This window comes from Kogia breviceps, chromosome 19 (genome assembly GCF_026419965.1).
Source record: "Kogia breviceps isolate mKogBre1 chromosome 19, mKogBre1 haplotype 1, whole genome shotgun sequence".
In the NCBI taxonomy this organism is placed as follows: Eukaryota; Metazoa; Chordata; class Mammalia; order Artiodactyla; family Physeteridae; genus Kogia; species Kogia breviceps.
Genome location: NC_081328.1, coordinates 4,898,104 through 4,926,036, shown reverse-complemented (window position 1 = coordinate 4,926,036; position 27,933 = coordinate 4,898,104). Strand labels below are relative to the sequence as shown.

Below are 27,933 nucleotides of genomic sequence, written 5' to 3'. Positions count from 1 at the left end.
AGTGGCAGGGACATATATACACTACCAGACGTAAAATAGATAGCTCGTGGGAAGCAGCCGCATAGCACAGGGAGATCAGCTCGGTGCTTTGTGACCACCTAGAGGGGTGGGATAGGGAGGGTGGGAGGGAGACGCAAGAGGGAGGGGATATGGGGATATATGTGTATGTAGAGCTGATTCACTTTGTTATAAAGCAGAAAGTAACACACCATTGTAAAGCAATGATACTCCAATAAAGATGTCAAAAAATATATTAAGTCTTCCAGAGCTCTGTGAGGTGTTGTTATCCCCATTTTATAGATGAAGAAACTAAGTCACTGAGAAAGGAGTTTCCCAAGGTCTCACAGCAGGTCAAGTGCTTGGACTGAAGGGGTGTCTGTGAAGAAAGTGAGAAGACGTTACTGAGTCTAGGCTCGTACTGCTCACCACATGACAGGCCAATAAGTGAGAGATGAGTTGTTGGGACAAGGAATAACGACTTTTTGGAAAAAGCCAGGAAACTGAGAAGATGGTGGACTCATGCCCCCAAAGAACCATCTTGCCTGGGCTTCCCTGGTGGCGCAGTGGTTGAGCGTCCGCCTGCCGATGCAGGGGACGCGGGTTCGTGCCCCGGTCCGGGAAGATCCCATGTGCCACGGGGCGGCTGGGTCCGTGAGCCGTGGCCACTGTGCCTGCGCGGCCGGAGCCTGTGCAAAAAAAGAACCATCTTGCCTGAGATAGAATGCAGGCTTTTTTTTTTTCCCAGTTTAAAAAAAAAATTATTTTTGGCTGTGTTGGGTCTTTGTTGCTGTGCACAGGCTTTCTCTAGTTGCAGTGAGCGGGGGCTACTCTTCCTTGCAGTGCACGGGCTTCTCATTGTGGTGGCTTCTCTTTGTTGCAGAGCATGGGCTCCAGCGGGCTTCAGTAGTTGTGACACATGGGCTCAGTAGTTGTGGCTCGCGGGCTGTAAGAGCACAGGCTCAGTAGTTGTGGCTCACGGGCTCTAGAGCGCAGGCTTCGGTAATTGTGGCGCACGGGCTTAGTTGCTCTGTGGCATGTGGGATCTTCCCGGACCAGGGCTCGAACCCGTGCCCCCTGCATTGGCAGGCGGATGCTTAACCACTGTGCCACCAGGGAAGCCCAGAACGCAGGCTTCTTTTATACTAAAAGGGGAGGGAGTAAAGTCAAACATTTCCTGGTTCCCGTCAGCCTCCAGGGGAGGTCTTAATTTCTTCCTTCCTTCAGTCATTCAGAGCTGGGCCTGGTCAGGATGTTTCCTGTGAGCTAAACAAAGGTATTTTAGCTTAATGCTCATTATGTATAATTTAAGCTTCTAGGTAACATGCCTTTAGTGATTAACTTGTAATAGAATACAAAAGGTTCTTCTCTGTTACAAAGGGAAGAGGCCTGAGAGGCAGGTGTTCAGGAGCTAAAATGTGCCAGATTTGATGGAGTGGGAATGGAGTACGCGGTCCGGCATCACCAACGGGGACTTCCGGGCTCCTGGCTCGTTGGTGGACGGACGGTAGAAACATTCCTTAAAATTGAATAACCGCAGAGGCCTAGGTCAGACAGCAAATAGCAGAAAGGCACAGAATCCAATCTGGGCCTTGTAGCTTTGGGGTGGGAGGTGGGGTCTCTGCTCTTAACCGGTGCGACGTGCCGCATCTTTTTCTGCGTGCACTGTGGAAAGATGCGGGAGATAAAGCACACCCCAAGGCAGATGGCATCAGTGAAACCCCCGTTAGAAAGTTGTTTTTCCTCCCCACGTCATCCTGGGACACCAGCTGCCACTAAGCCTTTAATAATACTGTTGCTCCTGTCTTAAGGAAGACCCTTTGTGTTCTGTTACAAGTCAACCGCTAAAGGGATGTGGCCTGTGAGCTGAAATTACACATAATGGCCCATGTCTGGGACCCTGCCTCCCAGGTCATGAGCAATTAGCTAAAATACCTTCCTTTAGCTCACAGGAAACATCCTGACCAGGCCCACCTGTGAAATGACCGCAGGGAGAAAGGAATGAACCCCTCCCCTCCGGAGGCTGATGGGAACCAGGAAGTGCTTGGCTTTGCCCCCTCCCCTTTTCATATAAAAGAAGCCTGAATTCTAACTCAGGCAGGACGGTTCTTTGGGGCACGAGTCCACCATCTTCTTGGGCTGCTGGCTTTCCAAATAAAGTCATTGCCCCTTGCCCCATCACCTCGCCTCGCGATTACTGTCCTGTCGTGCGGTGAGCAGCACGAGCTCGGACTCGGTAACACTCCCACAAAGAGCTACCTAGCATGAGCCCCCGTGTACTTGGTCACCGGCTGTGTGAATTCAGCACTTAACTCTTGTCTCAGTTACCTCATCTCTATGTAATTTTACCTTCCTCAAGGGATTTTTGTAGGATTAAATGAATATTTATATCTATGTATCAGTATATCTTAGAACAGGATCTGGTATATAGTAAATGCTACGTAAGTACTTTCTATTATTATTTCTGTTGTTATTGTTAATAGTGTTGACGTTTTTTAAAAAAATTGTATTTAAGTCTAGTTGATGTACAATGTTGTGTTAATTTCTGCTCTACAGCAAAGTGATTGGGTTATACATATATATGTTCTTTTTTATCTTCTTTTCCCCTATGGCTTATCCCAGGATATCGAGTCTAGTTCCCTGTGCTGTACAAGTAGGGCCTTGTGGCTTATCCATCCTATGTGTAATAGTTTGCATCTGCTAAGAGCCAACTCCCAGTCCTCCCCTTTTCCACCCTCCCTGCCCCTTGGCAACCACAAGTGACATTTGTTTTTACTCTAGTTGTGCTGGTTTCTCTAGTATGCGCCCCCTTCCCTTGCTCCGGTTTCCAAGAATTATGTTAACTTTTCTTCCTTGTACTCCCCCCGCCCCGCCCCACTCTGGATATTGTATTAGGACGCCTCGTTTTATGGGCAGTGTTTGTAAACTTCTGCATTTTGGTTGTCAACAGTCTAATTGCCCCGAGGGAGGTCTGACTGCAGCTGAAGTTCACATCTAAATTGTTCAGCTCTTTCAAGTGCCCTGAGTCTCTCTCTTGCCTTAGAGCCCAAAGAAATGGTCATTTCTCCCTGGTCTCAGAATTCATGCAACTATGAGTATGCCAAATCAGTTTTATCCATTCTATCTTAGCTAAATGCCTCCTCTTTTGTGTCTTGTGATCCTAAATCCATCTGTTTATTGATTCAGTAAGTGAAATCAAGCACATCCTTTGTGTATAAGCCCAAGGCCCTGTATTAGGCCAATTAGAGGGTTAAATACAAGCTTAAAATCTGGTTGGCACAGAGTAATGCACACACGTGGAGAACCTGAACAAATAGTTCAGGAAAAAAGAACAGAGATGTCACAACGGGCAATATTTAGCTCTTCCTTTTGATTTTGCAAAGACATAATTGGAATGAAAATAATAATTAGCCGACATCTACTGGGCTCTGTATGTACGTGCCAGGCACGATGTTGAAACTCTGCATATATTATCTCATTTGATCCTAAACAAGGCTATGATGTAGGCATGTTTTTTTTTATCCCCAGTCTTCAGATGAGAAAACTGAGGCTTAGAGATATGGAAAGACTTTCCCAAATGCACGCCGTGTTGGAGTCATTGAAGCACTAATTTGAATAGCATCTTAGAGGCCAGCAAGTTTTCCTTGTCACCATTTTTACTCTCTTTCTTACTGTTCTTCTCTATCAGTGAGTCACTGGTGATGCATTTCTTTGGTGGCTTCTGTTTTAATTTTCTCAGTGGTCCTTGATTGAGTGGTCCTTTTTCTCCATGAAACCATTTCTTTACCATTCAGTTATTTCACATATAGTCATCACAGATTTACTCCGAGTGAGTCAGGTTTTAAAACTTCATCTGTTTATTGGAAATGTTCTAAGTAAGTGGGTAAAAGTCCTTTGGATGCCTTAATTTAAATGAATTCTGGTGACTACCAGGAAAGGGGGCCTTCTTAGAAATGGTGTTTGCAGACTTTCCTCTCCCAATCCAACAAAAGCAAAATAGACATTTTTGAAAATACTGAAAAAGAGAATATGCCCAGTGGCGTTCAGATAAAAGCATGAATATAGTCTTGTGTCTGTAGTCTTGGAGATTGGGCAGACTGTGCTCAAAAGCTTGAACTATCCCCCCCAGTGGTTTTCAGGGAAGCGTTTTTGTAGGCCAGATTTTGGGGGGAGGGCTGCAGCATGTGTAATCCTCCTCTGATTGGTTGGCGGGGAGGTAACAGGGTGGTGTTACAGGAGTCTCAGTCATCAGCCCTCTGGTTCCAGCCGGTCTGGGGTCCACATGCTGTGCTCAGCCGGAAGTTACCACCCTCTACCTGCGTGGGGGGCCTTAGGAGTTGTGTATCCAGTTTTTATGTATATCTCCCTTGAAGGGAGGAAGCGGGGCCATTCCCATCCCTTCACTATTGTTTCTTGACTGCCTTTCCTCTGTTTCTGCGTCCTCTCAGTCCTCTGATTAGCTAACTGTTTGAATCTACCCTTTGGAACTCAGAGGAGGCCTAGGAGCCTGAAACTTTTTTCCTACAAAGAAGAAATGAGGGCCACCAAAGGCTTTGGTACCTGGGAGGGCCCCACAGGGTCCTGCTCAGTTTCAAGCATAGGGATCACTACAAATTCATAATGAAAAATAACAGAAGCTCAAGTCACACCTATTGTAGCTGTTGAGGGCACCAGATAACCCCCACCCTGCTCCTCTCCACCACTGAGCCCTGCCAGCAAACAAGAGATGAGAAAGCACACTCCGTATTCTCCCAAGTGCCCACAGAGCTTCCTTCGTCAAGAACGAGTGAGACAAACATGAATCACAGTGGCCGCCACGGAAAGCACTGGGAGATTCCCTGCTCCTGTGACCACAAAAGGAACGTAGCACCCAAAAAGCTGACGAAGAATCTATTCTAGTTTACCCAGGAAGCATGACCAAAAATTCTGCAACAAATTCTTCCCTCTCTCCAAATGACTTGAGTAGACAAGAAACCTGTGAAGCAAGGGATATACAATGTGATAAAAAAGATGAGATGAAAAGGGGAAACTGCAAAACTACGGAAACGATGGGGAGTCAGAGAAAAGAGAAGTTAGAAAATAAGAAGCACATTACACACAAAAGAAAAATAGATCAAGCTGAAAATGAGTCAGTAAGATGGAGAAAAGGCTTGAGATAACAACACCAAATGGGAAGGAGAAAAGCAAAGAGGTGAAAGGATTTGAAGACTAGTTAATAAATGCAGGACAGATAGTGATGATTTAACAAATGGAGAATGGAAAAATACAATAGGAAAATTTTCATAGCTACAGGAAGAAAAGAATTGAAAGAAAAGAACTAAATCTGCAAATGAAAGGGCATACTATGTTCTAGGGCAAAAATTAGAACAAACAAATGAGACGTAGCCTAAGAATTCTCTGAGCTTCAAGGACAGAGAAAGAATTCTGTAAGTATCCAGCCGGACAAAGCAAGTCACTTGATGAAGGAAAAAAGAAAAAAACCTTGTACAGCCTCATACTCGTCATTAAAAAAAAAAAAAAAAAAAAAAGCCACTATCAGGAGATAGTGGCGTCATATCTTTAGAATTCGAAATGGGGAAAAAAAAATGGCCCTGGAGTTTTTAAGCTAAGTTGTCATTCAGTTACAAAAGGCAACTGTCTGGAGGGTCTACGTAATCAAGGACTCAGAGCACAGTTCACATAAGGTGAGGTTTCTAGATAAAATATAGGATGCTCAGTGAAATTTGAATTTTAGGTAAACAAGGAATAATGTTTTAGGATAAATATGTTCCACATATTGTGTGGGACATACCTATCCTAAAATATCATTCCTTGTTTATCTAAAATTCAAATTTCACTGGGAGATTTGTATTTTTGTTTGCCCAATCTGTCCACCTTAACACAAGTCATCTTTGAACAATCTGTTTTATGAGGAATTTAGCCATGTAAGTGCTCAATTAAAGGGGGAAAAAAGGAAATCAAGAAAATGAAGCAGGACTACAAAAGCTTTAGTGTGAGCGCCCATTCTGTTCAAATAGAGATTCAAGAGGGGGAAGAGTGAGCTTTGTGCTTTCAGAGAAAAGTATAGCTATCACTAACCTTGAAAGAAAAGGTACAATGTTAATATGCATATATTAATATGCATATAATATGCATATATATGTGTCTACTTGTACACACATATATGTAAAATTCTCAGCGATTCTGACCCCAAAAAATTGGGAGAAGGAGGAATGAAGCTGCGAGAAATAATAAGTGATCTAATTTCTTTGTCTTCCTTAGCAAGAAGCCAATAGAGGCTGCCCTATTTTAAAGTTGATAAGTGAAGACTGAGTTAAAAGGGATGTCACCACATCTTATGCCTGGATTGGGTTCCCAGGTCAGCACAGGTATAAACCATTGTCTTAAGATGCATTTCACTGCAGAAAATCAGGACAAGTTCAATCTGACTTCAATAAATGAGACTCACCGACGCCCATAACTGCAAAAGGCCACACACCGTGGACACAGGCAGGACTGGTTTGACCTCAGGGCTCAGCTGTGTTCTCAAGGAGTGGGGTCTTTTCCTCATTTGCTTTTCCTTCCTTGATATCAGCTTCCTGCTCAGGGGGACTGCCAGGCATGGCTGCAAAACGCCTGCCAACAACATCTGCGAGATAACATGCTTCCTCATCCAAGTCTGAGGAGCTGGAGAGAGGAGGTCATACCCTTCAGCTCTTGCAGAGAGTGAGGAGCTTATTGTTTTTCCCCCAGAAGCTCTCAGAAAAGCCCTCCTTGTACCTTATTGGCATGACTTGGGTCGTGTGCCTGTGCCCACTGTGAAGTGACCGTTAATCCTGACCAGTTCAGGTGTGAGTCACGGTCCTACCCCGAGAACCAGACATGGAGGCTGGTGCTGCTGAGGAGTGGCTCACAAATGAAAGTAAAGGGTGTCACCAAGAGAGTGGGAGACAGACGTTGACAAAGCGGCCACAACGTCCACTGGAAATCACCCCTAATCAAGATTGCTCTGAAAATCTCTAAGGAAGGTGGCTTGTTGGAAGTCAATCTGTCGTCTCTGGATAAGTTCATCGCAGCAGATTTTCTCAGCAGTCTCAAAATATGAGTTGTTGTTTTTTTGTTTGTTTGTTTGTTTTTGCGGTACGCGGGCCTCTCTGTGTTGTGGCCTCTCCAGTTGCGGAGCACAGGCTCCGGATGCGCAGGCTCTGCGGCCACGGCTCACGGGCCCAGCCGCTCCGCGGCACGTGGGATCCTCCCGGACCGGGGCACGAACCCGCGTCCCCTGCATCGGCAGGCGGACCCTCAACCACTGCGCCACCAGGGAAGCCCAAAATATGAGGATTTTTTCTCTTTTTTTTAAACCTAAAAAAATTTTAATTGAAGTATAGTTGATTCACAATATTGCTTTAGTTTCAGGTGTACAGCATAATGATTTAGTTTTGTGTTTTTTGCAGATTATATTCCATTATAGGTTATTACAAGATTTTGGGTATAATTCCCTGTGCTATACAGTAAATCCTTATTGCTTATCTATTTTATGTATAGTAGTTTGTATTCGTTAATCCCATACTTCTAATTTGTCCCTCCCCCCTGTCCCTTTTCCCTTTGGTAACCATAAGTTTGTTTTCTACCTTGGTGGGTCTGTTTCTGTTTTGTATATAAGTTCATTTGTATTATATTTTAGATTCCATATATAAGTGATGTCACACAGTATTTGTCTTTCTCTGTCTGACTTATTTCACTAGGCATAGTGGTCCAGGGTGGTTTGCCTGCTCTTAGGTGCCGTGTTATAGAAAGAATGTACCTCCAAATACTATTCTAGTATACGATCCCATTATGATTCTAGTATATGATCCCGTTATGATTCTAGTATACGATCCCATTATGATTCTAGTATACGATCCCGTTATGATTCTAGTATACGATCCCGTTATGATTCTAGTATACGATCCCGTTATGATTCTAGTATACGATCCCCTTATGATTCTAGTATATGATCCCGTTATGATTCTAGTATATGATCCCGTTATGATTCTAGTATACGATCCCATTATGATTCTAGTATACGATCCCGTTATGATTCTAGTATACGATCCCGTTATGATTCTAGTATACGATCCCGTTATGATTCTAGTATACGATCCCCTTATGATTCTAGTATATGATCCCGTTATGATTCTAGTATATGATCCCGTTATGATTCTAGTACACGATCCCGTTATGATTCTAGTATACGATCCCCTTATGATTCTAGTATACGATTCCGTTATGATTCTAGTATACGATTCTCCGTTATGACGGGGACGGTAGATTGTCGTGTCCTCCTTCTGGGTCATATGGTCATTGAGTGGAAGTCAGGGAAAACTGACCCCTCCCTATTTCAAAGATTATTGATTTTTCCCTTTTTGAAGAGCATGTTATTTAATAGGGTACATTTAAGGGAAGCACAGTGCACATACGTGTAGTGTCTAATGTTATAACCATCGTAGGAACTGAAAAAGAGTATAAACCTTAGAAATTATCAGAAACGATGATTTCCTTTTTTTTTTTTAACAAGAAGAAACAGATCATAAATGAAAGATACTGAATTTTAAAAAAAATTAAAAAGCAAGGAAGTATTAAAAACCAAGACTGAATGTAAGGTAAAAAAAGGTGAAAGAACAGAGTGGTACTTTATTTTTTTAATTTATTAATTTATTTTTGGCTGCATTGGGTCTTCATTGTTGAGTCTTCATTGCTGCACACAGGCTTTCTCTAGTTGTGGCGAGCGGGGTCTACTCTTCGTTGTGGTGCATGGGCTTCTCATTGAGGTGGCTTCTCCCGTTGCAGAGCATGGGCTCTAGGTGCACGGGCTTCAGTAGTTGTGGCACTCAGGCTCAGGAGTTGTGGCTCACAGGCTCTAGAGTGCAGGCTCAGTAGTTGTGGTGCACAGGCTTAGTTGCTCCACGGCATGTGGGATCTTCCTGGACCAGGGCTTGAACCCGTGTCCCCTGCATTGGCAGGCGGATTCTCAACCACTGCTCCACCAGGGAAGCCCCCAGAGTGCTACTTTATAACGATAATTGTCATAAATCCAAATTCGGCAGGCTCTGCATACATAAGGCGACAAATGAAGAAAGGGGGCAGTAGACAGAAACACATAATGACGTGCAGCTTCCCTCACCCTTTTCAACACATGACACAGCTTTGGACACAAAGAAGTAAGTGTATAGTGAATCTGATTGGCATAACAAGGACATTCTAATAAATGTAGAACAAAATCCAGATCCTGATGAAACGGAAAATAGACACTTCCCACCAAGTGTCATGATATATTAGGACATTAAAAAAATAACTCAACAAATTCTAATAAGTAGAAATAATACAGACCTCATTCTCTTAACTACATTGCAATAAAGCATAAAATAGCAAAAATAGAGTCAAGCAAACAAAAATCCCAAGTACTTGGTAATAAAAGTAGCCTATGAGTTTTTCTTTTTTAAGTCAATGAGGAAATTCAAAGCAGAATTGCACATTTGTTAAGTAAAATAACAATAAACAACTCTGGGAAGAGAATACTCTTGTGGAAAAAAAACATTCCCAGTCTACATACATCAGAAAAAGTAAAACGAGAATAAGTAAATTAGGCATTTGAGGGAGAAACCTGGGTCTATTAAATAAAACCAATCTGTGGCAGGTTTTAATTAAAAAAATAAGCAGGTAAATTTAGATTAATTAAGGAAAAAGGGAGAAAGCACAAATAGGCAAATTTATAAATGAGTCGAGGGAAGCATACAGATAAAGACAATGTTAATAGAAGCGGCTGCGTTTAAAACTTCAGGCAAAATTTGAAAACCTGTTATAAATAATGATTTTTTTTCCCCTTGGGAAATATGAACAGCCAAAACTGACCCCAGAAGAGAGAGAAAACCCAAATAGAACCTATTATATAATCATGAGCAGAATTTAAAAGTTTCCGAAATTATTAAAAGGTTGTGTCAAAGTCAGTTTCACGAGGACATTCTTTGTCACTTTCTATGAGTAAAAAGAGCCAGTGCTGTTATTGTTACAGAATATAATAGAACAGAGAAAACATTTACTTGTCAAATTTCTTTTTCAAAGCCACAGTAACATGGTACACACACACACACACACACACACACACACACACACACACACACACACACACACCCAGAACTCTAGAGAACAAAATCCATTATATTGAGGCAAAAAAATGTTAATAACATATTAAATATAATTCACCAATAAATTCATAGACTGTGACATTACAACCAAGTGCATTTTGTTCTAGGAAAATAAGGTTGTTCCTATATATTACATAAGTCATTGCACTGAATTAGTGTTTTAACTGGTCAAAGGGGAAAAAGCGTATTATCAGAGTGACTAACACCTAAAATATATTTGATAAGATCAGCATACATTTTTAATGAAAACTCTTTAGTAAAATAACAGTAGAGGGATACTTTCCTACCACTACTTTACACACACACACACACACACACACACACACACACACACACACACACTCTGAAATTCAGCCATGTGCTTAATGAGGAAATTGGAGACGTAAGTCCATTTTTATGGAGCCTGAGGTCAGGAACAGAAATGAGATTCCCGTTTTTACCCCCTGTACTGAACATTGCTCTAGAAACTCCAGGCAATACAATTAAACAAGAAAATAAAATGATAAGGAGACCCTTAGAAGGAAATAAAACTGCTGTTTGAAAATTGTATACTTGTAAAATACATGCGTATCAACAGGTAACCTGTTAAAAGTAAGAGAATTCGGATATATCCAAATCAAATAGATTCGGTAGCTTTTTAGAAGATACACAAATGTTAATGATAATAATAACGTGAACAGCTAGCATTTAGGAGGTGCTTCCTTAGTTCCAGAGTTGTTTTAAATGCTTTATATAGATGCATTTGCTTAGTTCTCGAAACAACCTTACAATGAAAGAAGAAAATCTCCTTTGAAACATCAAGAAGATAAATTACCTAAGACGCAGAATAACATAGTGGCTAAGAGCCCAGCTACCCAGGTTGGCTAACGCATGACCTTGAGCAAGTTAATTAACCTCTTGGTATCTGTTTCCGTGTCTGTAACCCAGAGGTGTCAATAGTATACGCTTCATAACATTGCTGTGAAATGAAATGAGTTAGTGTGTGTAAAATGCTGAAAACAGTATTTAAGTGTGAACTGTCATTATTCTTAAACAAATGTAGTTAGAAATGTGTATAGTCTAGAGGAAGAAAACTTTAGAATCCTGACCAAGGGATATACAAACGTTTTTTCCCCTGTATTTAATACCATTTAATTTCCACAGATTCTTGTGACATCGTTTGAGTTTTTAATGAACATTTACAGCAGATCTCACTCAAAATACTAGTCTGAGTGATTGATAGCTGCTCAGAATCCCAGTGGTGAGGAGATGAGGAAGCCTCATGTGAGTCAAGGGCCTTGTGATGGTAGCCTATTCTCTTGACCAGGAAAATGTAATCAGTGAAAGATCAAAGCTTCTGTGTGTGTCTGGTTGCTAATTAACCCATTAGCAGTAGGGAGAAGAGTCTTTCCTCTGTTCAAGCAAAAATTTTAAGACTACCATTTCTGTTATTCATTACTGCCAGATTTAACTGTTTAGCTTAAAATCAGAAAGGTGACTTTCAGTGTATAAAGTTCAATATTAAAACCTTGAACTTTTAAACTTTTTCAAGATTATTTCAAGTCAGATGCAGCATAGTTGCTTTTCAGTATATTAAGTGGGTTTTTTGCCTAAAAAAATATTTCAGAATGTACTGTTCACCAACCCCCCACAACTCATGATTGTATTTGTTACCTAGATTTAAATAATCAGATTTGCAATGTTTAATTCTAAAACCCAATCACAGTATATCATTGAAAAGTAATCTCATTTAACATCTATTGAATATATGTTGTATATGTTGTAAATACTAAGTTAAGAAACAGATTTTAATTTGAACTGCCCATTAGCCCTTGGCCATGTTCCCCTGGTAACCTGCCATCTTGATTCTTTCTCTGTCTCAATGTTGGGTGACCCCATCATCAAATTGATGACTCAGTCTATATTATGCAAGATAACAGGGAAAAGAACTTCAAATAATCTGCAGGAGTCGAAAGTGTTGAAATACTTAGGACTAGACCCCCAGACCCAGTCTCCAGAAGAGCTGGGGGGAAGAACAATGCAGTACAGAACTACAACTTACCTTCATAACATTACAAATTAAAGAGTGCTAAATGCTCAACTCGGCCATTATTTCCCATTGACATAAGAGGCTGGCCTCATATTTGCTGTAGCAGATTTTTAAAAAATAATAGACCTTAAGAGCAGGTTTAGGTTCACAGTAAAATTGAGTGGAAAGCACAGAGAATTCCCAAGACCTCCCCCCACCCCAACCACTGCCTGCACGTATAGACATTTCCCCACTGTCAACATTCTCCACCAGACTGCTACCTTGATTACAAATGATGAACCTACATTGAATTATCATTATAATCCAGACTATAGTTTACATTAGGGTTCACTCTTGGTGTTGTATAACCTACAGTTTTGGACAAATGTAGGACTTGTATCCCTCCTAGTAACATACAGAAGAGTTTCACTAACCTAAAAATCTTCTGTGCTCTTTTGATTCATCTCTCCCTCCTCCCAAACGCCTGACAACCACTGATCATTTTATGATCTCCGTAATTCTGCCTTTTTCAGAATGTCATATTATTGGACTGATACAGATGTAGCCTTTTCAGATTGACTTCTTTCACTTAGTAACATGCATTTAAGGTTCCTTCGTGTCTTTTCATGGCTTGATAGCTCATTTCTTTTCAGTGCTGTATAATAATCCATTGTCTGGATGTATCACTTCTTTGTCAAAGATCTGTTGACTATATATATGTTTTTTTAACATCTTTATTGGAGTATATCTGTTTTACAAGGGTGTGTTAGTTTCTGCTTTACAACAAAGTGAATCAGTTGTACATATACATATGTTCCCATCTCTCTTCCCTCTTGCATCACCCTCCCTCCCACCCTCCCTATCCCACCCCTCTAGGTGGTCACAGAGCACAGAGGTGATCTCCCTGTGCCATGCGGCAGCTTCCCACTAGCTATCTAATTTACGTCTGGTAGTGTCTGTATGTCCCTGCCACTCTCTCACTTCGTCCCAGCTTACCCTTCCCCCTCCCGGTATTGTTGATGATATTAACGTGACTCTATTTCTGGGCTCTCCATTCTGTTCCATTGATCTCTTTGTCTCTACTTTTGCCAATACCACATCTGTCCTGATGACTGTTGCTTTATAGTCTGTCCTGATGACTGTTGCTTTATAGTAAGTCTTAACTCAAGTTAGTGTCAGTCCTCTGACTTGGTTTTTTTCCTTCCATGTTGTGTTGGTTGTTCTAGGTCTTTTATCTCTCCTTATAAACTTTGGAATCAGATTGTTGATATCCATAAAACAGTTTGCTGGATGTTGGTTGGGATTGTGTTGAATCTATAGATCAAGTTGTGCAGAACTGTCATATTAATCATATTGATTTTTCCCATCCGTGAACATGGAATATTTGTCCATTTGTTTAGTTGTTCTTTGGTTGTTTTCATCAGTTTTGTAGTGTTCCTCACCTCATATAGATCTTATATGTATTTTGTTAAACTTATAACTGAGTATTTCATCTTTGGGCGTGCTAATGTAAATGGCATTGTGTTTTTGAATTTCAAATTCCATGTATTCATTGCCGGTATATAGAAAAGTAATTGACTTGTGTGTATTAAACTTGATTCTACACCTTTGTATAATTACTTATTAGTTCCAGACGGTTTTTGTCAATTCTTTTGGATTTTCTATATAGACAATTATGTCATCAGTGAACAGAGACACTTTTATTTCTTCCTCCCCGATCTGTGTACATCTTATTTCCTTTTCTGATCTTATTGCATTAATGCTTTCCTTTTAATTTTGTTCATGTTTGTTGATTTGTGTTAGTTTTTAATTCTTTAATAGTGAAATTTGTTATTTTTAATTCATGGAAAAACTACCCTTCAGTTTTCCATGAGTCATACTTTTGCAGTTTCCTATGCAAGATTTATATTTTTTTGCAAGCACTGGATCTTTGTAATTCTTGACGTACTCTCCCACTTTGCTTTCAGTATTATGCTTCTGTATGGCCATGAATTTTGTAGTCATATTTTATTACTTTTAATTCTCTACTTGGATCATTACATTCTACTTTCTTTTTCATAATTGGCACAATCTTATAATAAATTCAATTTCTTTTTTCTCTCTTTTGTGAAGATGGAAAATATTATTGAAGTCTGATTATTACTTCATGGAAGATATATGTCAAATATTACTTGTCTTATAGGATTTTATACATGAGATTTGTCAAATATTACTTGTTATAGGATTTACTATATTTTAAAATTTACTGGCTTCATCTCCCATCCCACACCACACCTGAGAATTACCATCAAACATTTTCTTGAATTCTTCACATTCTTCAGAACTCAATAAGTCAAAGAAAATGTATTCCATTGTTAAAGATCTCTACTTTTTAGAAAGGCCTTCATCAAACTGAACCAAGATCTTTCACTCTGAACATTTTACCTCTCAAAAGTTTGCTCTCCAGATTCACAAAGAACCAGCCTCATGTACCTTCCACCTGTTAGCTCTTTGTATATTTGTAGACAACCATCGTGTTCCTCCTTCTCTCTCTCTTCTGGGTTAAACATGCTAGTATCTTGAAATATTCCTGGGAAGAGATGACTTCCCATTCCCTTTATCATTTTGATTCTTCTATGCTAGAAACCATTTTTAACTTTTAAAATATGAAAACAATCATGTTTGATTCCTTGAACTAACCTGTCTTGGCCTGAGGGGATAACCTCAGTGTTAGGAACAGCTGTCTAAGAGCTGATGGACAATAAATGGTTTCCACCAAGGGAATGAACTTCGAGGAACAGGTAGGTGAGGCATTGTTATCTCTTACTTTATAGAGGGCTCATTCAGAGAGAATCACATGCAGTAGTTGGAGGTGGAATTTAGAGTTTTCCAGTCTGTATCAGCACCTAGAGCCCTTTGAAGATGGCAGATCCTCAAAAAACAGTGGTTTGTACATGCTGTGGGTGGCCTTTTGCGATGGTATAACAGACCTCTGAGACTGGGAGCGGGTTTATGCTCAAGACTTGTGTGCCACCTACTTACCTACAAGAACCAGAATGAGTAAAACTGGGCAAGGAGAAGCTCATTTGGGAACCTGACTTACGAAAATCTTCTTCCTCTGATGTGTGCAGTCGTTCTGCTACACTGTGTTTGTAGATATTTTAATGCAAGTTTTGTCCCCTTTTCATATGTGGCTGTTAACTATTAACAACTCATGGCGTGGATTGATAACATAATTTCTCCAAAGAGCTACAGAATGTGGGGAAAAATCTCAGTGCTTCCAACCCCTTTACTTTATAGATGATACAATAGAACCCTTGAGGGATCCAGTGACTTGGCTCAAGGTCCCTTACTCCTCTGTCCTCAATGGGCCCCGGCCGTGGTGAGCTCTCAATTGGCCATTCCCTCTAAATAGCCCAGATATGGAGCAAAGTGACGGAGGAATCAGACCAGCGGAGAGAAAAACAGCAGCAGCAGGGGGTAGGCAAGGAGCTAGAGAATTCACAGTGTTTTATAAACTTTAAATTCCCAACTGCTACGCTATAATTTTGTCTTGGGAGTCCATTATAAGGAGGTCATTTTGGTGACTTGGATGAGATCCATAGGAGATGTGCCTTGACATCTAGTGTGTGTGTGTGTGTGTGTGTGTGTGTGTGTGTGTGTGTGTGTGTGTGTGTGTGTGTGTGTGTGTGTGTTATAGTGAGATGCCATTAAGATTCTTGCAGCCTCTTTGGAATGTGGGGAGGGAGGACGTGTTTATTTTATAATTCCACAGTTAATGCTTCTGGTGTCTAGAAGCTTCTATTCATTCATTCAAACACATTTGATGAATGCACGTATCCATTTTGTACAACACACTGTGTTAGATGTTTTGCATTTAAAGTTGAATAATTCAAGCCTTGAATTAAACCATTAAGGTAAAGAAATCAGCTCTTCACTGTGAATTAAGGAGGCTTTCTTTTTAAAACTGGCTTGTTTTACTTTGATTCAGAATAACAGCAAACTGAAGAAATAACTGTTTTGCCTAGCAATTCAAGAAAAAACTTTAGCAGTTCCTCTCCTGGGAATTTATCCTAAAGATATACTCACACCTCTCCCAAAAGATGTATGTACAGGATTACTTTTGCACCATTGTTTATAAGAAAAGAAAAGATTAAAGATAATCTTAATATTCAGTAATAGAGAACTGGTTAAATAATGGATATACATGGAAAAAAATATACAGATGTGAAACAGAACCAGTATATTCCTTATATATGATAGAGAGTTACCTCCAATGATGTAGATACTATCTATCTATCATCCCCTCTAACTTTACACTTTGAAAAATTTTAAATAGAAAAGTTATAAGAATATTCAGATAGGGCTTCCCTGGTGGCGCAGTGGTTGAGAGTCCGCCTGCCGATGCAGGAGACACGGGTTCATGCCCTGGTCCGGGAAGATCCCACGTGCCGCGGAGCGGCTGGGCCCGTGAGCCATGGCCGCTGCGCCTGCGCGTCCGGAGCCTGTGCTTGCTCCGCAACGGGAGAGGCCACAACAGTGAGAGGCCTGCATACCGCAAAAAAAAAAAAAAAAAAAAGAATATTCAGATAAATATATAATTTTCAAGTATACTTGCTAATTGTTTTTTAAAATTTTATTGAAGTATAGTTGATTTACAGTGTTGTGTTAGTTTCTGTTGTATAGGAAAGTGACTCCATTATACATATATGTATATTCTTTTTCATATTCTTTTCCATTATGGTTTATAGTAGGATATTGAATATAGTTCCCTGTGCTGTACAGTAGGATGCTGTTGTTTATTAATTCTGTGTATTATAGTTTGCATCTGCTAACCCCAAACTCCCAATATTTCACTCCCCCTCCAGTCCCTTTGGCAACCACAAGTCTGTTCTTGATGTCTGTAGACTCTCTAATTGTTAATTTGCAGACATCTTTGGGGAAACTGTTTAAAAATAAACTGTAGAAAGCATAACAGTCATCCCTAAATACAAAGCCACGCCACCACACACCTAAGAAATTTAGCATTGAAACAATAGTATCATCTAATATATTATTCACATCTCCTTGGTTATCACAAAAAAAATTTATGGCTTTTTTTTTTTTTTTTTTGGAGATTTGGCTTCTTTTTTTTTGTAGAATTTGGTTGTCATGCTTCTTTAGCTTCTGTTTATCTCGTCTACCTGCCTTTTGTATTTCATGACAGTTATCTTTTTGGAGAATACCAGCCAGTTGTCTTATAGAAATTTTCATAATCTGGATTTATTTGATTGTTTCCACACAATCACATTCTAGTGAAACATCAAGAATATTACAGAGATGCTCTTAGTGGTAAGTTTATTCATTTGGTTAAGGTAGTGGCCGCCAGACTTCTCCATTGTAGTTCCCTTTGTATTTAGCAACACGTCTGATATGGACTGAACTGTATTCTCCCCACATTCATATGTCGAAGCCCCAACCCCCCAGCACCTTGGAATGTGAGGGTAGCTGTAGTCGGGGTTTTTAAAAAGGTAATTAAAGTTAAATGAGGTGGTATGGGTAGGGGTTAATCTAGTGTGACTGGTATCCTTTTAAGAAGAGGAAATTTGAACATATTAAGAGACACCAGAGCCACGTGGGCACAGAGTGAAGCCCATGGGAAAAGGCAGCAAGGGGGCCGCCATCTGCAAGGAAAGGAGAGAGGCCTCAGGTAAAACCGACTCTGCTGGCACCTTGATCGTGGACTTCCAGCCTCCAGAACAGTGAGAAAATACATTTCAGTTGTTGAAGTCCCCCAGGTCTGTGGCACTTAGTTATGGCAGCCTGAGCGAACGAATACGACGACATCTGAGGCGTGGTACTTTGAGATCATGTACACATGCCCACAACATTTCACTCAGTGGAGTCGGGTTATTCTTCACAGAGACTTGTCAGAACTTACTTGGGTTATGCAACCTTAGATTTGGACAAGTCACTAGACTTGGCTGGCTCCAGTCTCTGTTGATTCTTGCCTGAACCAATGAGTAGATTGGAGGTGGCAAAATAGTCATTTTTTAAAGATACTAATGTAACTTTATTGTCAGGGGTTCTTATGAGAGAAGGGTTCCACCTTCCTCTTTTTTTTTTTTAACTCTATTATACATTAATTGATTTTTCAAATTCAATATGTTATCATCCACTATGATTATTTCTTTAATGCTCAGCTTACTCCAAACCCAGCCGTTGGAAGCCCCTTCATGCAGGCTCGTGTGTATGTTGACACGTCTGGATCAATCTTTGAGCATTTCTTGACACAGTAATAAGATGTTACAGGACTACTTTGTATTTTCTTTGCTTTTGACACAGAAAGAGCCATTTCCCAAGATTCTGAGGTTTTTCTTTCTTCTTCTTCTTCTTCTTCTTTTTTTTTATTTTTAAAGTGGGGAATAGAATTTCGAAACCAAGATCTGGGCATTCCCAAGACGTACTTGTTGCTTGTGGAGTGACCGCATTTTCAGACCTTTTCAGTGAATGGAACTAGTTTATATTAATAGTTCTCATTTGTCTTAATCTGCTTAGGCTGCCATAACAAAATACCATAGCCGGCTGGCTTAAACAGCAGACACTTATTTCTCCCAGTTCTGAAGGTTGGAAAGTCCAAGAGCACGGGGCTGGTCGGTTCAGCCCCCCAGTGAGGGCTCTGTGGACGGCCACCTCCTCACTGTGTCTTCACATGGTGGAGAAAGGGCACGCTCAGCTCTTTATTCCTCTTCTTACAAGGACACTAAAGTCATCAGGAAGGCCACACCCTCATGACTTCATTTAAACCTACTTACCTCACAAAGGCCCCACCTCCAAACACCATCGTGAGGGCTTTAACATACAAATGGGGCCGGGGGACACACATGTTCAGTCCGTGATATCATTTTAGTCTCCGCACAGGGTTTTTCCTTTCTCACTTTTCTCGTATACGTATCTCCCTCTCTCACGTGAGAGATACCCATGATTCCCAGTTACATCACTGTGTTTATTTTTCTCTCTTCTACAGTATACTCAAAACTGTTTCAGAAAAACTACCCTCTACCACTACTGAACGACAAACAAAATAAGTAAAAGTCAGATTTCTTTACAGTTCCTTTTAGTTCTTTACAGTATATTCTGTAGAGTCAGAATTTACTGGGTCCATAAGTTAGTGAAATTCCTTCTTCTTTCTCTGTAGTGATATGATAGCAATCTGAGATAGTCATTTCATTGGTGTTTTTATATCTGTTTAATGTTAAGACTTGCTTCCAAGCTCTATTTCAGGTGCCTAATAGTTTGAACAGTAGGTTGGCATTTGAATTAAAAGAAGGAAAATGTAAAGCATTGATATGTTTGCATAAATATATTTGTGGAAGAATGTGCTAGGAATCGATCTCTGATTCTGAAAAGGAGAATTGAGTGGCTAGAAAGAGAGTTGCAAGGGGGGACTTTTCACCGTGTACTGCTTTGTTCTTACAGAAATTCTGGATTAGAACTGTTTTATCCATTAAAAATACATTTGAAAATCCGAAGGAAATAATCCACCTTTCTTTCATCCATCCCCCCCACACGCCATTACCTGAACGCCTAGATGCCTTTGTGAGGCACGGCTTAGAGGATTCTACCTCATCCCAAGAAACTCCCAATTGCGGTTACTTGGACTTGCTGCCGTCTCAGCGATGAGTGAATCGTCCAAGCCGAGAGGCTGCATCCTCCAAACCATTTGAGTCCCTTCCCCAAGATATTTCCATGAGCCGTCAAAGCACATACTTGAGCAGTGTCTCGATGTACTTGTTAAGTTTCTTAGGAACTTTTTTTTAATGATTCACTGCGTTCTCTCTCTGAGCTGCATTTTGTCACCTTCAACATTCAACAGATGTATTTGGCTCACGAGCTGTTTCTGATTCTCAGAGAGGAGGAATTTTTTTTATCCTCTCTGTTCCGCCTGGTTCTAGAGGCATTTTCAGTTAAACGCTCTCTGTCTCTTTCATTTCTCTAGTCTTTGGGGCTCTCTTTTTAACCCTGGATGCTACAGTTATCTCTTCAGGACTTACGCCACCTCTGGAAACTCGGTGTCATTGCCACAGTGAAGCGAAATTATAAATAATAACCATCTGTGGACTCAGCATTGCTGTTGCAGCTTTGTCCTTGGTAACAGGTTTTAGCCTGAACTGTGTGGATTAATATTTCCTTGCCCTACGCCCTTGTTGCTCTTATGATAAGTTGACAGTTTTTGTGTATCTGTGGGTATGTGTCCACGTGCTTGTGTTTCATTACAACGGTGACTGTTTACTGTTTGCTGTTCTAGAACTCAGGAATCCCAGTTATTTTACAAACACAGACAAGTAAAACCCAGAAACCTTCCTGGGGTGGAATTTAGTTGCTAGTAGCCTGCGTGGGCGCAGGGGTGGGCAAGGAGCTGGGTAGCAGTATGCTGGGAACAGAAAGAACCCTGTATCAAGAATCAGCTCACCTGGATTTGCACCCTGGCTTTCATCATTTTACTTTTTCATTAGTTCACATGTGCCTTCCCTCACTCGTTCAACAAATATTTATTATCTCCTGTGTGCAAGGCACTCTTTTGCATGACCTTACCCAAGACACTTAACCTCTATGACATGTATTCATTTTTTAAAAATAGACTTGATTTTTTTTTTTTTAGAGCAGTATTAGGTTCCCAGCAAAAATCAGTAGAAGGTACAGAGATTTCCCATACGCATCCTCTCCCACTCACGCATCACCTCCTGCGTTATCAGCATCCCCCCACCCGAGTGATGCATTTCTTAGAGTTGATGAACCTACACAGACACGTCATTCTCACCCAAAGTCCATAGTTTACTTCAGGGTTCACTCATGGTGCTGTACATGCTATGAGTTTGGAAAATTTTATAATGACGTGTGTCCATCATTATGGTATCACACAGAATAGTTTCACTGCCCTAAAAATCGTCTGTGCTCCACCTTATTCATCCTTCTCTCCTCTGGCAACCACTGATTTTTTTTTTTTTTTTTTTTTGTCTTCATAATTTTGCCTTTTCCAGAATGTCCTATAGGTGGAATCAGACAGTAGGAGCCTTTTCATACTGACTTCTTCCACTTAGCGATATGCATTTAAGGCCCCTCTGTGTCTTTTCATAGCTTGATAACTCATTTCTTTGTAATGCTGACTAATATTCCATTGTCAGGATGTATCATAGTTTATTTATCTGTTCACCTACTGAATGACATTGTAGTTGCTTCCAGGTTTTGGAAATTATGAATAAAGCTGCTATAAAATCCATGTGCAGCTTTCTGTGTCAACATAAGTCTTCAGCTCATTTGTGTTAACACCAAGGAGTGCGATTGCTGGAATATATGGTAAGAGTATGTTTAGTATTATTTAAAAAAACCAAAAACAAACACAAAACTGCAAATCTGTCTTCCAGAGTGGCTTTTCCGTTTTGCATTTCCAGTAGCAGTGAAGAGCGTTCCTGTTGCTCCACATCCTCTTCAGCGTTTGGTGTTGTCAGTGTTTTGAATTTTGACCTTTCTAATAAGTGTGCAGTGGTATCTCGTTTTAATTTGCAATTCCCTAATGACATATGATGCTGAGTATCTTTTCATATGCTTATTTGCCATCTTCTTTGGTGAGCTGTCTGTCAAGGTTTTTGACCCATTTTTTTTTTAATGGAAGTAGAGTTTATTTACAATGTCGCCGTTTGGCCTGCAAGATGGTGGAGGAGGATGTGAGCTCACCCCTTCTTATAATTTACCATGTCGTGTTAGTTTCAAGTGTATAGCAGACTGATTCAGTTGTGTGTGTATACATATATACACACACACACATATATATATTCTTTTTCAGATTCTTTTCCATTGTAGGTTATTAAAAGATATTGAGTAGGACTTCCCTGGTGGCCCAGTGGTTGGGAGTCTGCCTGCCAATGCAGGGGATAGGGGTTCGAGCCCTGGTCCGGGAAGATCCCACATGCCGTGGAGTGGCTGGGCCCTCGTGCCACGACTACTGAAGCCCACGCACCTAGGGCCCGTGCTCTGCAACGGGAGAAGCCACCGCAATGAGAAGCCTGCCACTGCAGCAAAGACCCAACACAGCCATAAATAAATTAATTAATTTTTAAAAAAGATATTGAGTATAATTCCCTGTGCTGTACATGTTATACATATATACATGCTGTGTGTGTGTGTGTGTATATATGTATATACATATACATGCTATATATGTCCTTGTTGTTTACCTATTTTACCTATACAGAAGTGTGTGTCTGCTAATCCCAAACTCCTAATTTATCTCTTTCCCCCCACCCCACTATTCCCTTTGGCAACCATAAGTGGTTTTTTTGGGCCCATTTTTTAATTGTGTGTGTTTTCTTATTGTTGAGTTTTAAGAGTTCTTTGTATATTTTGGGTAACAGTCCTTTTTCAGCTATGTCTTTTGCAAATATTTTCTCCTAGTCTATGGTTTGTCTTTTCATTCTCTTGACAGTGTCTTTTCATAGCTGAAATTTTTAGTTTTAACAAAGTCCAGCTTACCAATTCTTTCACGGACATATATGCATTTTTTAATGGGGTTAATATGGCTGATTACCATGTCTTACAGGTGTGTGATGGGTGTAGTATAAAAGTGTTTTCTTCTTTAAGACATGATGGTGGTGTGTGTTTCTGCCCTCTCAAATTCTAGCATGGTTCTGTGTCTTATTTTCATCACTAAAAGATGATGTGTTGTCTTCCAGATGTAACTTGCAAGGCGCAACCTGGCTTTCTCTTTTCTTTCTGTCACAGATATTAGCAATGTCCCATAGAGTGGCTATTGCATTAGACTGGATCCTGGAGTGAGAGAGATCTTAAAACAGAGCCTCTAGCCCATCTGCAATGGATACATCATACAACCAAGAAGTAAACTTTTGTCGCTTTAGACCACTGAGAATTTCAGGATGTTTTGTTACCTCAATGTAACCCAACCTATCCAGTTGGCTACAAAGGTCAGAAAGATAGGATAACTTCAGAGCACCTTGCCTTCTGCGAAATGAGAGAGTGAGACTGAGTTCACAAGGTGGCCCATGTTGGCCCGACCCACAAGGACTAAGGATCTGCAGCCTCTCCCATTCTTTGACCCGGGATGAGGAGACGAAGGGAGAAGAGCGGGACCAGCATCCTCTGGGACACTGTCTCTGAGTGGTGATGGGCCATCTCAGTGTCTGGATGATGGTGATTGCCATGCACGGTTCACAACCTCGTTGTTTAGGGCACGACAGAGCACAGAAAGAAACTGGAGTCAGGAGGAGAGGTTAGCAGAAGTTCTGCTTTCTTCCATCTTTAGGATGGAATGTTTTTCATCTCAAAGAGGCTCTCTCAAGCCTAATGAAATAAAAACAGACAGCCATGGCCTGAAACCACGCTTCCTGTGCTTCAGGTCCCAGGAAGCCCACTGTAGAGCAGGTGCATTTCTGAGAGTAATGAGGATGTGAGGAGAGAGCATGTTTGTTAAGCAAGTATTATATGCCAGGGTTATACTTGGCTTTGTATATGTGTGTTAGCTGTTGTAGCTTAATGCTAACGCTCTGACTTCTAAAAAAAGAGAGACTCAAAGCAGTTCAACCCTTATTACAGGTTTTATCTAGTCAGTGATGGAGCAGGATTCAAATTCAAGTCTGGGTGACTCTTTTTCCTGAGCTTTTTGCATGGCCCTATTCTTCCTCCCACTAAGTTGTTCAGTTGGGTCTAAAAAGGCGAGGAGACTGAAATGGCATTGTTTTGAAGCTCGGATTTGCCTCCCTGGAGCTGAATGCTGACCGTGGGTGAGAGCAATGGAACAGACCTCCAGATGTCGCTACCGGAGAAATTACCGACAAGCTGAAGCGTGACCGTGAGGTTGACAAATGTGAACTTGATGGTGGTTTCGCTGCATGGTGTGAGGTTCTCTTCCGTGACCTCTCTGGACCATGATGGTTGGTGAACACCCAGTCGAAGGTAAGACCAACTCTCCTATTTGTTGGGGGACTCTGGGTGATGGTGTTATTCAACAAAAAAGGCACTAGACTAAACTGTACTCACTCATAAAGATAATCATACAAACTTCTGCTGGATTTCTTGGACAGTGTGCCAGCAAGCATTCTTCAGGGTCAGAATTGTTCAACAAAGTGTTGCCTGATTTAAAAAAATAATAATGATAATAAAACTGAAAAGGGGGGTGGAAAAGGGCCTGCTGATAGTAAATTCATTTGTCAGGCCCATAAACAAATCCATTAAAACAAAATAACAACAGCAAGCAGCAGACTCCTCAGTTTGGAGCCTCTGAGTGGCTTCTTACTTCTCAGTAACTGTGTAAATGCTCATCAGTTAAGTTGAGGGCTGAGAGATAGAAAGCAACAACTGCACACAGAAACCTTTTGGAAGAGCTTAAAGATTTAGCAATGGCCCTTCTCCAATTTTCCATCTTTTATTTAACTCCTTTGAACTCCCACTAATTTCCAGGCAACACTTTGGAATTCCATTTTTAGCTTTGCCTTTTGAGTTATTATTTTTTTCCCCTGGGTGTACAAATCTGTGTATGGAGACGGCCTCTCCTTTTCATGAAAATGTTTCTTCTTGATTACTGAATAATGTTCGGTGCCAGGATGATTTAAAGATAAAGAGACTGATTTGAAGAAGAAAATGAAAGTGATCTGTAACCCCGTCACTCAGAGGCGATCACTGTTAAGGTTTCAGTGTATTTCTAGCCAGGATTCTTTCTAAATGTGCATATACTTTTTTTTTTTTTTTAAACATGGCTGAGAGCATGCTGCTTTCAGAGTCTCCTGGGGAGGAGCACAGACTTTGCATCAGATGGGCTTACCATCATGACACGGCTCTGTCACTTAGCGATTCATGGGGTATGGGGCAAATCAGCTATAAGGCTCTGTCTCCTCAGTAGTTCACTGGAGATGATATTCATGCTAACTGCTTTTAGGTCTTTTGAGGGGTAAATGATACCAAGACCTAAGGCCTTTAGAGAAGTGACTGACACTTAACTAAACGTTGAATGAGTGTTAGCTATTATCACTCTTCCCCTCATATTATATACATTTTTCCATGTTATTAAATTTTTCTCAATCATGATTTTAATGGCTGCATGAAATTATATTTTAAGGGTATATTAGAATTTAATTATTCCTCTCTTACTGAATATATTTTCAGTTTTTGTGAGTTCTGTACTTTGTGCTGCAATGAAAATCTTAATAGACAAAATTATTCGGGTGGTAGTATTTATTGGGTTCTTAGGATTGTTTCCTATAAGTGGAATAACGAAGTGGGAGGAGTTTAACAATTTTCAAGGTTGTTAATACATATTGAAGAGTTGCATCTGTTTACTGTCTCGCCATGATTATGTCAGTGTGACCCCTTCACTGTCAAGGTCAACCCAGAGTGTCATATGCAACGTTATTAATTTTTCTTATTTTAAAATCCAGACTGTGTGTTAAATCATCTTTACGTTTTGTTTTGAGTGTCCTAGGGGAGGTTGTATTTAATTTGCAATCACATTTATTTAGGTGAATCTTTGTGTTAATTGCTTTTGGTGCACACCATCCAGTCTTTTCTACTCCGATTTCCCACTCTTGGGCTCTTTAATTTTCTTTGTCATTCAAGCCGTTAGACTATGTCTTCAACTTTTTTTCTTTTCCAAGAAGGTTTTATAGGTGGTATGACTTCTTAAGCTGTTTGTTGCTTCCACACATAAAAGAGAACTTGACTGGGCATAAAATTTGGGGCTTAAAAACCACGCAACACGATTTGTCTGTAAGATGCCCAGTCACCTGGTAGAAATAGAAAATGTATACGCAGACATTTGTTGTTTCTTCTCAAGAGCTAACAGAATCTACAGAACTCCAGAATGGGACTCTCCGGTAGAACTTTCTAGAGTGGAGGAAACGTTTATTGTCTGCTCTCTCCAGCATGACAGACGTCAGCCTCTTTTGCAACTGAGGAACTGAATTTGAATTGTTTTGAGTCAATTTGAATATAGTTACTCACATGGGGCTGGTGGCTCCCATGTTGGACTCTACACAATTCTAGAAACACAGAGTGGAAAGAAACCTTCAAGGTTCACGCCAATTTCGCTGCCGTGAGCACACCACCTTTCCTTTCTGGGTCTCCGTTTCCCCATCTATGAAACACTACTGCTTTCTCAGGACTACATAACAAGTTCACGTTAAAGCTTAGACCAGAGCCTCAAGTAATCATTCCCAGTGCGGTTTTCTTCATATTATGCAATTGAATAGTTTAAACTTTGAGCTGCGATGCCAGAGATGGTTAATTAGATTGATTCCCCCCAACCCCCCAATTCCTGTGCCTTTTAAGCTAATAGCTTTGGTTTACCTGACCACCCTACATAAGATGGCATTTCTCGTTGTTCCTTATTTCCATTTCCTGCTCCATGTTTCTTTCCTTATCTCTACCCGAAATTCTGTTAAATGTTTATGCAATCGTACATGTATCTGTTCCCCCACTAGGAGGTCAAGTCGGGGCAGTCGGGGACTTTGCTTACCGCTGTGCCCTCCCCGTGTAGAAAGGGCCCTGGGCATGACTGGCGCTCATTACAACCTTGTCGAGCAGGCGGATGAGTGAAAGAAATCTGTCAATCGAACTCAACGGGGGGGAAGTTTGCTGTAGGGTGAAAGGGGAGGAGGAAGAAGCTGCTTGGTTCCGTCCCATAGAGATTTGCAGTTTTCAGTTCACGGTTAGGTTTCGATTTGAGATTTGGTCTTTTTGAGCTCTGTGCCGTTGGGTAGGCATGTTGTCTTGCAGAGACATTTGATTTCTCCCCGATGGAATTATCCCTCCCAGAGGACAGCTGTACTCTTACTGTTTTTACTGCTCCCACTAACACAGGAGTCTACCTTCCGAGAAGGTTGACGTGTGTTCCTCGGAAGAGATGACCAAGGCCCAGCCCCGGAAAGCCTTTCATTCCCTGAAATCATTCTCTGCTTTAAGTGAATCTGTAAAAGGGGGGATTCATCCCCACCCCATAGTATGAACATGAGGATATCAATGGGATAACCTAGGAAAGCATCCAGGATGCCTGTCAACATGCATTGCCTTCTCTCTCCCCCATTTCAACCCTGAAAGTTATACTCAAGTGGGAGAGCCATGCTGCAAACCCAGATTTTCTTTTGATCCCACTGGGCTGCCTGACCACTTCTCAGCATAACTGAGTTAAGGGGAGAGTGGGAGTGGGTGGGGATGGATGGCGTCGATGTTCGTGGGCTCTCCCAGGCCAAGGCTTCCAAAGCCCGTCCAGCTTGCAGTGATGCGTCTAGGCGCCGTGATCCCAGCTAATAGGCAGGTTGTGGCCAGCCTGACCCAGCACCTTGCCCCATCGACTCAGAGTATACAAACGCCGAGGAGCCCTGACAATGAAGCCCTTCACAATGGAGTGCCTGGATTTTATTGAGAAAAGCCAATCCCCTCCCATCTGTCATTTGGCACTTAGCACTGTAGTTATTCTAGATGAGTGAACACTTGTGTTATATTTTCCAATAGCAAAACTGGGGTCACCAGGGTGCCTGCTGTTTTAGCCAAATCCAGATGGGGTTTTCCTATAAACAAGTGCGCATGGAATATTTATGCCGCCTGTGGCACCTGACGCCTTCATACTTAGGCCTTCTATGTAGTAGCCACTCTTCCTATAAGTCACTTTAACACACTAAGTAAATATTTTAATATAGCCATGTCACTGTTTATTATAGAATGGCTTGGGCCCAGATCTTGCCTAATGCTTGGTTAAAAAGTCAGTTTATACCATCCTTTAAAGTGAATCAAAGAATGCATAAA

The 27,933-nt window shown here is 40.9% G+C and overlaps 1 long non-coding RNA gene across 1 annotated transcript in view; it reads left to right on the top strand.

Moving 5' to 3' along the window:
* The window catches only part of LOC136793235 (uncharacterized), a 232,932-nt gene extending 208,821 nt beyond the window's left edge, over window positions 1-24,111 (top strand). The window contains exon 3 of the long non-coding RNA XR_010838235.1: window positions 22,906-24,111. This is a non-coding gene — a long non-coding RNA (uncharacterized lncRNA). The remainder of the gene's footprint in view (window positions 1-22,905) is intronic.
* Window positions 24,112-27,933: the final 3,822 nt, after the last annotated feature.